Source organism: Pectinophora gossypiella, chromosome 9 (assembly GCF_024362695.1).
Source record: "Pectinophora gossypiella chromosome 9, ilPecGoss1.1, whole genome shotgun sequence".
NCBI lineage: Eukaryota > Metazoa > Arthropoda > Insecta > Lepidoptera > Gelechiidae > Pectinophora > Pectinophora gossypiella.
Window position 1 is genome coordinate 12367292 of NC_065412.1, and position 13319 is coordinate 12380610.

At 36.0% G+C, this 13319-nt stretch overlaps 1 protein-coding gene across 1 annotated transcript in view; it reads left to right on the top strand.

Annotated features, from left to right (window-relative positions):
• Positions 1-2142: 2142 nt before the first annotated feature.
• The window catches only part of LOC126369630 (tyrosine kinase receptor Cad96Ca), an 86645-nt gene continuing 75468 nt past the window's right edge, over positions 2143-13319 (top strand). Inside the window, exon 1 of the mRNA XM_050014146.1 lies at positions 2143-2373. The gene's annotated coding sequence lies outside the window, so the exon portion shown is untranslated. The remainder of the gene's footprint in view (positions 2374-13319) is intronic.

Below are 13319 nucleotides of genomic sequence, written 5' to 3' on the forward strand. Positions count from 1 at the left end.
AAAAGACAATATAGTGACTAAGATTGAGAAGGGAATGTTAGGTTGGTTTGGACACTTAGAGCGGATGAAGGATAATAGAATTGCAAAAGCGGTATATAAAGCGAAAGTTGATGGTAGAGCTGGCAGAGGAAGACCGAGAAGAACTTACCATGACCAAATTGGAGAAGTCCTTAGAAAAGGTTTAATACGATCTACTCTGAACAGGCGTGCGTGTATGAAGCGATTGATGAATGTGGAGGAAGCAAGAGAAGTGTGTCAGGATCGAAGCAAATGGAATTCTATAGTCTCTGCTTACCCCGGTGGGAAATAGACGTGAGTTTATGTATGTATGTATGTATGTTCGCAATAAAAATGGTATTACAGTTTGCAGATGGTCAGCATTGAACATTTGGTCTACATTTTTAGTTATTTAAATTATAACATGCAGTAATAGTAAAATAAAATAAAATTGATAATTTAAATGTCAATCATTAGGTGTACATTAATTATAAAATCACACATAATACCAGCAGCGTCGTGGTTCGCGCCGCGACTTGTGCTGATTGAAGCCTTTTTATATCAGGACGTCCACCACCATCTTATGATCATTTGGACGAAAATCCGTTTTGCTTTTTTTTGTAATTGTTTTGTGAAAATTTAATCTTAGGCTGTTGTGGGTGGGGGCATAAATTAAATATGATTTTTTATCAGTTTTAGTCAGTCTTGATCGATGGGGCTGGCATAACAAATTTTGTTAAAAGCCCTTAGTTAAATAAAAGACCAAAAAAAAATCGGGCTCTCATGTTCAAATGGGAGTTCCTCAAGGATCCATTTTGGGTCCGTTTCTTTTTTTAGTGTACATAAATGATTTACCTTATGTAGTACAGAACCAAGCTGACATTGTGCTCTTCGCGGATGACACTTCTCTTATATTTAAAATCGACAGAAAGTTAGAGGAATTTGACGAAGCAAACAGCGCTGTATCGCAAGTTCTAAGTTGGTTTACAGTAAATAACCTAGTTTTAAATGCTAAGAAAACGAAGTGTATTAAATTTGTTCTACCAAACGTAAAGAAAGTAAATAATAACATTAAAATTAACGACGAGAAACTAGATTTTGTTGAACACACAGTTTTCTTAGGAATTACTGTAGATTCAAAACTTCAATGGGGCCCACATATTGTATCACTAGCGGGCAAGCTAAGTTCAGCAGCATATGCCGTCAGAAGGATCCGACAACTCACAGATGTACCCACTGCTAGACTTGTCTACTTCAGCTACTTCCACAGCATAATGTCTTACGGTATTTTGCTGTGGGGTCGAGCCGCTGATGTAGAAACTATTTTCATCATTGAAAAAAGAGCAGTTCGCGCTATTTATAAGCTGCGTTGTCGGGACTCTTTGAGGGAGCTGTTTAAAGAAATAAATATACTGACGGTCGCAAGTCAATATATATATGAAAACATTATGTATGTACGTAAAAATGTATCTCTCCTTCCGAGAAACTGTGAAAGGCATAAACATAAAATTGCTATTCAAAATTCTAGATTAAGTAAATTAAATTCATCTTTTTTGGGGTTATGTATACGTTTTTACAATAAAATACCAGATAATATTTTAAAGTCAGAAAATAAATTTAAAGCTCATGTGAAGCTTACTTTATGTAAAAAAGCTTATTAGAAGATTAATGACTACCTAAATGATAAAAATGTCTGGTATTGAATGTGTTCCTCTAGTTATTAAATAACTTGTAATGTATATCCTCATTGGTTTTTAAAAGATGTGTTGCTGTTGCAGTTTCTTGTCATTTCTTCTCCTCAACCATAACACCTTGCGAAATGACGTAAATTCAAAAATGTTACATTAACCTTCAACAAGTTTATCCATGATAATTACGTTGAATAAATGATTCTGATTTAAATGATGTTATTGTCTTGTTTTTGTGTGTGGCGTCATTTTTATAATATAAATTTTATATTCTATTCTATATCAATGAGTAGATCATTTATTTAATATAAGAAGCAAAGACTGTGAATGTGTGACGTGAAGTGAATGTTTACTTGAATCTGCTCTGTCTGACTCTTCATAATGTAGAATGCAGACAGTGTGGGTAAACCGTAGGAAGGAGGGGGGAGCCTTAGCGCCAGCCAGTGTGACGCGAGAGCGGGCATGCGCGCGCGCCGCTCCGCTGACGTTTTCGACTGCTTACGAGTACTCAGTTGGAAGCGTCATAGCTTTCTTCTAGTGAAAGTGGCAGGATCATGTGAAATACTTGTGTTTCGAGTAAGTGATTAGATTGTTTAGTGAATTTATTTACAAGTGTGTAACTAGCTGGGAAAGACGTTGTAAAGTTAATTCTCGAGTGTTGTGATACGGATGAACTGACGAAATTAATGTAAGTAAAGTACAGTTTGAATGCGGTGGAATGTCATTAGCGAGTTTGTAATTAGACTGGTAGGTGGAATGGAAATGAGCAATGTTTATTACGTTATTACTGTGCATTTGAATGTAGTGTGATGTTTGCGATATTACCACATCAACTCTTCTTCTTTCAATGCTGGACTTAAACCTCATCATCATCAGCCCATTACCGTCCCCACTGCTGGGGCACGGGCCTTCCCTATGGATGGATAGGAAGATCGGGCCTTAAACCATCACGCGGGCCCAGTACGGATTGATGGTTATTAACGACTGCTAATGTAGCCGGGACCAACGGCTTAACGTGCCTTCCGAAGCACGGAGGAGTTCGGGATGATTTTTTTTTTGTGGTCTCCCAATCCTATGACCGGCCTTTGCGAAAGTTGCTTAACTTCAACAATCGCAGACCGAGCGCGTGAACCACTGCGCCACCGAGCTCCTCACCAACCGAAGACTTAAACCTACCGGAGGTTTTTATCAATCTCCAGGGCCCTGTGCCGAAGTTTTCCTTGCAGCTACTTTTCCTCGGCTATACAGTTTGTCAGAAGCTGCGTTAGTTTTAGGCGGATGAGACGTCCGACAATAAATAATATTTATGTAAAAATTTACGATTCAAACTGTGACTATGTTATCTAATGAATAAAGATATGGTAAAAAAAATATTTCACCGAGATTTCTAGGCCAAGATTGATGACTCTTTCGGCTATTTGTTGTATTGTAATTTATTTATTTACATTTCTTTACACATCACGACTTTACAGTGCAGAAGCGCCAATGAATATAAACAATAATATAATCTTCTTCTTCTTCTTCTATCGTGTGGGTTGTGAGCTGGATTACCAACCGCATCAACCCTGGTGTCAAGGTTATTATTGAGCCGCCATAGGCCCCTGACATGACTCATGTGACGACTACGAACACAAATAACAACAATAAATATAATAATATAATTAATACAATATAATAATATAATTAAACATATGAAACTTTGGTGTAAACAATATAAAAACATAAAAAATATTTAATTTTTACACGGACTTATACACTTCATGTAGAAAATACAATATGATCATCATGATCACCGTCATCCAAACCAGAGGAAAGTACTCTTAGTAAAATGACCGGTGAGTGGGTAGGAAAGGTAACGACGATTTACACTGTCCTTAAATTAATCTTTTAATAATCTTTCTTTAATATAATAATATCCGTTATTTTTCTATTATAAAACTGCGTGGTAGCAATCATAATTACTACATAGCATAGACTACAGAATTTATAAAGGTCATGTATCACTTGTCGGCTAGAGTGGGCGTAAGAAAAGACAACATTCAATTAGGTATTGTATAACAATTAAAAGAAAAATATATCGGCACATATAGAGATAGGTAATGAATGGATTGGTGAAATTCAATGTCACCATTAGGTATAATTTTATTATCTAAGTAAATCTTTTTGTGTAATTTTGATTCCTGATAAAATTAAAACATTATTCCGAAGATCTTAAAGTGCGGAAAGATAAAGGGGGCAGTTGTCCGCCGGTAGGATAATAATGTATAACAATATATATATTTTATTTCAATAAAAACATAACAATAACAACAAGAATATTAATTATAAAAAATAATTAAATTAATTAATAATTATTCATTAGTTAATTTATTATTTATATATAATATTATTATTAATTTATATTAAAATTATTATCTTATATATAATATTATCTTAAATTATAGGCTAAACCGGACCAATCAAATATTCAGGTTAGGTAAGCGGTCCCCGTGAAAAAAGTGATAACGCTAACGAGATAATGCTGCCGAAATGTTACAGATTGCCGAAAATGCTATCCGGGTGGCAAAAAAGTATTAAAAAAAACCTGAATGCCATCGATACGATTAGAAGAATATAGTTAAGGTAAAGTCTTATCAAAGAGAAGGTGAACGTCGTGTCTCATAACGATGTGAAGGAATTGGCCTTTGATAAACAAGAATGGAGAATGTTACACCGACAAGAGCATGGCTCTTAAATTAGTAATGATGAAAGTCTTATCCCCTCACCGATGTCGATGAAGACGTGACGTGTCGTCATACAAGGAGGTCACGTGTAAAGGATCGACAAATCTGCAAAGAGCTCTATCGACAAAAGCCTGGCTCATAAATATTGAATGAAGGTCTTATAGTAACACGTTTTGAAGCCCAAACATATTTACTACAAGAACAAGATGTATAAACTAGACTTTCTGTCGCGTCGCTAAGAATGCAATAGTTGGCCACATACTAAAATATTTAAACAGAACACCAATGCAGGTCGCTGTTTGCGTCATTGCAATCGATAGCAGTATTCTTGGAGAAACAATTTAATCATTCTGGCGTAAGTTATGTTAGCAAAGCCAGTGGTGTAATCAGGGCCTTGCGGTTATGAAGGCTTAATTGACTTGAGTTGGCAGGTGAGGCTATCACAAAATGAAGCCTAAAGATTAACTGGGTTTAAAATTACTTAGTCCGTATTACGAAAGAAGTCCGCCGCAACGCTTCTGTCGCACATTATGACCTGTCAGTGAAGGACTTCCCAGGGTACGTTCCTGAAAAAAAAGTATAGATGGCGCTGGACAGATTTTACTTCGTTTAACCTTCCAATTTTATGGATAACTACATAAAATATGCATCTTTTATCTTTATTTTTTAGTATAATTGATGACCCTTTTTATTACACCCAGGCACAGTTACATCTTCCACCCATTATTATTCTGAACAAAATAAAGAGAAGCAATGTAGGGAGCAACATAATGATATATATATATCATTATATTATATGATATATATATATCATTATGTTGCGTTGAGTGCACAAATCCTGGAAACCACGTGATATAGAATAGAATAGAAATAGTTTATAATAAAAGGACGCCACACACAAAAAAAAGACAACAAAATGATTATCAAATTTCCACTAAAACAATTACAAAAAAGCAAGACGGATGGTTGTCGAAATATCAGTTATTTAAGATTAAAAAGTCGAATGATAAACAAAAAGAAAGTAAATACAGTTGTGTAATATCTCACTGAGTACTTTCTTAAGAACGATTTACTTATTTATCTTTAACGGTATTTAAAAAGCAATTTATTTTATCTAAATTAATAGGTTTTAGTGATAAACGGTAAATGAAAAGCTTTTAAAATTTAAGTTAGTAACGATGCATTTAAATATAAACAGTGATAAGTAAGTACTGTACTTTGGTATAGCTTTTAAATTACACCATATTTCCACTGGTCCCCTCAATCAACCAGAGGGGATATGCAGCATACTCCACCATGCTGCTCCAGTGCGGGTTGATGGAGGTTAGTAGCCCGGAACCAACGGATTAACGTACCCTCCGAAGCATAAATTCTCAATCTTCCAATGGGGACATTGATAAGAGAAAAGAAAGATTACTTTTCAATTATTAATGTCTCCATTAGGAATCAAGCCCGGACCTCGAGATTGTGAGCCCAACCCTCTAAACACTAGACCATGCAGATTTTCAAACAGTGGTCAAAGAAAAGGTTATCGATAAAATTTTAAACAAATTGACGGCAAAGACAAGGAAGTAGATAGAAGGTTAAATATGAAATCCGGATAGAGCGGTTACCTTCAAGGTCCATAGCGTGTAGATTTAAATATATTTTTTTAAAACTGCTGTCGAATGTTAGCATATCCGATTTGTTTTAAACGGATATATCCAGGAGCGGATCCAGCCTTTATGTTAGGGGCGGGGGGGGGGGGGGGGGGGGGGTAACAAGTCGCAGACAACGTATCTCAGTAGAGATATAGATAAAATTGCAGAGGCAACCCATGGCCCAACCTGTCCCGGGGAATACCTAAATTCTTCTCCATTGTGAGATTAAAATTACCATCTTGCTAACACCTAAGTAACAATAGTGCACTCCGAATTTGCTTATAGCATGGGAAGCTGCTGATTTATAGCATGCGATACGATATGTCTAATAAATTTTGTAAACGCGACGTTTCTTAATTAGTATTGACTAGTTTTAATTAGTATTGATTAGTATAGATTATTTAATGACTAGTTTTTAAGTTTGTTTTTGTGACGTATTGTTATATTAATATTTACAATTTACTAAAAAAAATAGTTATATATCTATCTATATTTGGTAATCAGTTTTTCATAACTCATTTTGAAACTAGTACACGACCCAATTCGCGTGTAATTAGTATTGTATATATTATATACTTGTGTTACAAGAATGTAACCCGTCCATGACGAAATTATAACCGCCTCCGCATATTAAGGTTCGCTCGGGTTACATTTGTTATCTTAAAATAGCAGTTATCAATCATTGGTCCCTTTCCTTTTTAAAATAAAATTAGATATTAGTGTACTGGAATTTTAAAATGCACCTAGTCCGCGCCACAAAAGAAGCCCCGCAGCCGCGGCCCCCGGGAGTGATCCGTTAAAATATAATTTAATACCTAATAATGAATACTATTTGCTGATTTTTCTAAGAAATGAGGCTGACAACATTAAGTACGTTTAAAAGTGGATTACATAATACCTAAAAGTAAATATTTTTCTTTTTCCTTGAAGTATCGATGAACGATTAGTCAATGTGGAAGCAAGAGAAGTGTGTTATAATCGAAGCAAATGGAATTCCATAGTCTCTGCTCTCTGGTGGGAAATAGGCTTGAGTTTATGTGTGTATGTTGAAGTATTCTTGTAGATTATTTATTAGTTTTTGCCACTTTCTGTTTGATTACTTTTTTGGTTTTAAACCAGTCTTTGTTCAGAAAATTGTGCTAATTTAACTTATTTAATTTCGTTCTAACTATGAAAATTACCAGGATTTGTTCCCGATTAATGGCAATAGGCTCACCGTACATGACCAGTGATAATTCCGTTCCCGACTATGATCCCAAAGTGAAAGTGTTCCTTTTTTAAAAAATGTTTAATAGGAAGGGCACTGGCTGCTTTTATTTTTCATAATGTTCCTGTGCTCTGATCCTATCTTCCTATGGGCTAATAAAGCTGTTTTTACATATATTTTGCGCCTTTTCACTGCAACCCTGCCATGCGTCATGATCTCTATGACCTCCCCCCCACCCCACTGGGCGTCAGGTTGGGTCATAGGTCGCCGCTGCAATTTTATCTAATTCTCTACGGAGGTTGTTTGCGACCTACAATAAAGGCTGGATCCGCTCCTGACCTCTGCAACAAAGTAAAATTCAGTGGTTTAGAGTTCAAGTTGGGATCCGAACTATGATTAAGTCACACGTTCTCCGAACAGGGCTCCGGCCAGGGGATTCCGAGCCAAAACCTCGAGCCATGGAATTGTTAATTAAACCTATTTCGTTGTGCTCCGTGGAATGTCTTTGATGTGCTAATTAGTTAGAGATGTTATCGTTACTCGTATCTGGAACTCGGATTGAAGTCTATCTTGTAATTTCAAAGTTACGTATATTATGTCATTAAAATAATTAAGTTAGTTTGGTAAAATGTTGCACTTAAATGCGAATGGATAGACCAAATGTTGAATTGGAGTTTCGGAGAATGCAAAACCAAATTCAGTATCAGAATCAGTTATTCAACGTAGTTATCATAGATATACTTGTTGAAGGTCAACTTAACATTTTTGAATCTACGTCATTTCGCAAGGCTTAGGAGAAGAAATGACAAGAAACTGCAACAGCAATACATCTTCAAAAAGCGTTCTAGATACCTACTTCTTTTCTTGTGTGCGTTGTGGGTTCAATAATTGACCACCACCGTGATGTAGGATACCTACTAATGAACGCCCATAGGCCTACATCATAGCTTATGTGACGACTTATTTCCAAAACCAGGACCGACTGATTTACAAATCACTTTTCTTTCGGACAATCGGGTGATCTGATCAGCCAGCAATTTTGTAACCAAAAGAAACAAAGTCATATTTTTTAATTATTTTTTCAAGTGGGACCCCTGGCACCCTAAGACCTGTTGTCTTAAATTTTGTACCGGGTGAGAACCCTCAGTACTCCCCTCTGTCTAGCCAAGTAGTTAATGCCAAGGCAAATCTACAAGTCACGTCAAGAAAAAAATGCGATAGATCCTCATCGGGAATTGTTTCCGGGACCTGCAAGATCGAGGTACAAACGCTCTAACCGCTAGACCACAGAAGCCGCTGTTCCCTTACCCTTTACCGTTACCCTATACAAATATCTCATTTTTACCGTGTGCCGCTTCTCACTTAAGTGTGAGCGAGACGCAGTCCGCACGCTCTCCCTGTTACTCCTAACAGGGTTGTGAGCCATTTAAACTTTAAAAGTAAAACCCAGAGGAGTGACGGCGTCCGATAAGAATTGTTGCGGGGCGGAAAATTACCGTTTATTTACCGTTCTAAATTTATATAAAACGGTTACTTTCACAACGTCCTTATTCTTTATTCTTTAATAGGTAAGTAAATATAGAATTTATTTTATGAATGTTGCCTAACCTGCGAAAGAAAAACAAAAACTCTTTTTAAGTAAGTACATTTTTATTTGCTGGTTTTATGGTATAAAACAAACAATACGTACGAGTGGAATTAAACTCCATCTTTGAAATTGGTTAAACAATAACTTTCATCGAAATGAACTCAGAGAGGTTTGAACTCTGAAAATCAATACACTTACAATCAAGTACCTGCGACATAATAATATGCTCGCCTAAGTCGAACAAGCAAAGGAAATTACGTTTCGGAATTCAATAACTCTTGGCAGCGTAGTTTTCTAAAACAATATTCAATATGAAAACTGTACTAAAGTGAAATAACGTTTAATTACTTAAAATACACATATTATCGTTGCCTTAAAGTGAAAACCAAATAAGCGCTTTTTAAAAAAAATATCAGTACTGATGTGATTTTTTTCAACAAAACCTCGCTTTTTTTCTGCTTGCGCCTTCGTAGACGCAACTAGAAACTTACCTAAAGTTCATCGCAACAAAACAATCATCATTGTTTTTCACAGGGTTCGCTTACCTAACCTGAAGATTTAACAGGTCCGGTTTTTTACAGAAGCGACTGCCTGTCTGACCTTCCAACCCGCGAAGGGAAAACCAGCCCAATACAAGTTAGGTCACAAACCTCCGAAAAAAAATTTCGCAACAAAACAGTGGAAGAAAAATATTATCTCGTAACTGGTTAGGTTAGACAGATAACAGACGTATGCATATTTTATCTCTGTTTTTGAGTATAAATTATGACCAATGTTATTACACCCACGCGCAACACATCTACCACCCATTATTATTCCGATCAAAATAAAGAGAAGCAATATAGGTAGCAACATAATTTTATATTATATATAGCTTTCTATATATATCTGATATATCTGATCCAAATATCAAGCAATAATTCTTTTTATATGATATATGTATCTGCCATTATAATTATTATATTTTTGAATTATTATGTACCCGAGCAATGAAAAAATGGTAATTATCACGTTAAATCTGTACAGTGCTATCTATATTTTTTTGTGAGAACGTAGCCTAAAAAAACCCACATTGAAATAATTAAAATACTTAAACGTGTCAAACTTTTGCGTGACTTCACAACAATATCAACGTGTGGTAATCACACTTCTCTGTCGTATTTATGGTATTTATCCAATTTTCCAATCAAACTGTGAAAGTATATTGACAGCGTAAGAATATGTTTCCTGTTAAATGCTTGTTTGGCTATTGCAATTCTGGCTATTATGTCTTGTGTGCATCTAGAGTCACTATTTATTATACTTCCAAGATATTTGAAACTATCAACTCTTTCTAATATGTTGTCATTCAGTTTAACAGGTCTATAGTTTGCTGGATGTTTGGATGTTGTCATTATTTTAGTTTTGCTCGCGTTTATCTTTAACTGAAATTTTTTGATTACAATGTCCATGGTTGTTATCAGATTTTCTAATGCTATTTCATTTTCTGCGAATGCAGCAATGTCATCTGCGAATCTTACAAATTTGATGTTTTCCCCATTGATTTTAACCCCCCCTTCCGAACTTTCCTTGATTTCTTTAATGGCGCACTCTATGAATATGTTGAATATCAACGGTGAAAGGGGACAACCCTGTCTAACTCCTTGACGTATTCTTGCTATTCCCTTTTCTTCTCCAATCTCAATCACTGCTTCTTGTTCTCTATATAATTCCATTATTATTTTCCGGTCTCTGTAATCCACTCCAATGTCCATAAGTGCTTTCATCATCAATTTCCAGTCCACCTTGTCGAACGCTTTCTCTAAATCTATGAATGCTATATGTGTGTCTAACCCTAAATCCATTCTTCTATCAATTATCATCCGCAACGCTAGTATACCCTCTCTTGTACCTTTTTGTTGTCTGAACCCATATTGGTCGTCTCCTACCACTTCTTCTGCTTTAGGTCTTAGTCTATTCTGTATTATCTTCAAAAGTATCTTGGCGGCCTGAGAAATAAGACTCAGTGTTCTGTGCTCCTCACATTTGAGAGTGTTCTGTTTTTTAGGTAATGTTACCGTTTTGCTCACTTTAAAGTCTTTTGGCACCTTCCCTTCTTTATACATAAGTTGTGTAATTTCGAACAATTCGTCAAGTATTGGTGGGCATACGACGTATTTTATGAGCTCAATATAGATACCATCTACTCCTGCTGCTTTTTTTTTTTTTTTATACATTTTTAAAACCAAAAACATATCATTAAAAATAAGGAAACGGTTTATTAAATCATATATTTGGAGCATTGCACTCTATGGAAGTGAAACGTGGACTATGACACAGAGAGACAGAGAGAGATTGGAAGCGTTTGAGATGTGGTGTTGGCGAAGGATGGAGGGTATAAGCTGGACTGAAATGGTGTCAAATGAAAAAGTGCTGGAAAGAGTTGAAGAAAAGAGAACCATATTGAAGACTATAGAGAACCGGAGAGGAAATATGATTGGCCACCTGATACGACACGATTCATTTATAACAAACATTATAGAAGGAAAAATTGAAGGGAAGAGAGGAAGGGGTAGACCTAGGATAACATTTATGAAACAAATAAAAGAGAAGGTGCAGGTCGTGTCGTATCGGGAGGTGAAGGTTTTGGCGGGAAGAAGAGAGGAATGGCGGTTACTCCACCGACAAGAGCGCAGCTCTTAAATAGAGAGAGAGAAGAATATGTTTGACATTTAACTTGTGAACTTTTATATTTTAGCCAGCGGGCGAATTATTATTCAATACGTCATTTCCATATCTCGGGCCTAAGGAGTCCCGGACTTTTGGAAGGCGTGCGTGAGGCCGAAGCCAACACGTAGAGGCCCCTTATGACAATTTAATCTACTTAAATGTAATGTGACACCAACCGGCGATTATCCTTGTATGCACTATGGGAGTACACCCAAAGACAATCCCCCTTTCGTGTAGGAATATTGCAGATTATGGAACAAAGGGAATTGGGCTATTGGGTTAAGGGTTAGTGGACCGGGATACTGGGGCTATGGGGGACTATGGCGCTTGCTCGACCAATGTGAATAACAAAGATACATTGAGCAGGCGGTGACTTGCCACTCACTGGATGGGCCACCTGTCTATCCGACGCGACTGGACGGTAAGGCAGCAACATGGTTGTGAGCAAACTCAGGGTGTTATTGCTACACGAATGCTACACGAAGTTACAGCGACCTCCTAATCCTGTGCAATAATGCGTTGAGGGTGATCTTGGGGCTGCCCTGGTTTTGCAGCGAGTTAGGAATGTTCGTAGAGGCACGCACGCTTTCATGCTGTTTAAATAAGTGTGGTTTAATTAGTTTCACCTCTAGTAAATAATTTAGTTTAAGTAGTAACAAAGGTTGAAAACATGTCCGACAATAAGAGATTAAAAAGTTAGAATTCATATTTTTTATTACCTTTTTTAGAGGTATTTTTATGTTGCAATTGTCAACACATGCGATCATGCGCAGGCGAGGTGTGTACTTCTCTGCGACAGACATAATGCTTGTAGTTGAGCCGGTGAGAAGGTACTAAAACCTGCCTTTTTTACAATATAAAATGAGAGCATTTTATTGTATTCAAATTTATTTGTAGAGGAAATAAAAAGATTTTACTTACTTTTTACTTACTTACTTTTATAATTTTATTGAAAATATGGATTTTAATATCTTAAATAAGTAAATGAATTTTATTTTTTTAATTGTTATATTCGTCATGAAGACTAATTAACTAATTATTTACACATCTATTAAACCCACGGCTAGACTGTGTAGGCGAAGCCACAAGAGATCAAAATACGTAAGGTTTTTTACGTAAATTTTTAATACAAATTCTTAAAATAGATATGCGATGCGAGGCACCGTTTGGTGAATTGGTGACAGAATTGGTGGATTGGTCCCAAAAAGACATTTTCGACCAAACTTTGGTTTTTTCATTTATTTCCAGGAATATAGAACACAGGAACAAAAGCAATATTGCAATTTGACATTTGCATATATAATAGTAAGTGCGCAATGCACACAAATGTGAAATTTTACTGCTCTTTAGATGAATTGCTTTGATGTGACAGAACTGGGGTTCTGTTAATAAATGGAGTTAGTAGTGTATAATTGCCAAATACAAATATCCACTGATTAACATTGACATTGAATAGTTCGTTAGCTTTTATATTAATTAAGTAATATTATTATGTTAGAGCTTCTATGCTGTTCTGGGAAGGAATAAAAACAAAACACGTTCAAATGCATGTCTTCCCGGATATGTCGCAAAACTGACATGGGAATTATATCCTTTCTAATATAGTGGACAATTGTAGTGAGTGATAGGCTGATCCCTTGTCGCCATAAGGTTCATTACATCTATCTTATTTTGGATCAAGTATAGCTATAAGTAGTTTTTTATTTTGGCTCTTCCCATTCTATTAGGGATTACAGGCAAGAGTTTATGTATATATGCATACTGTGT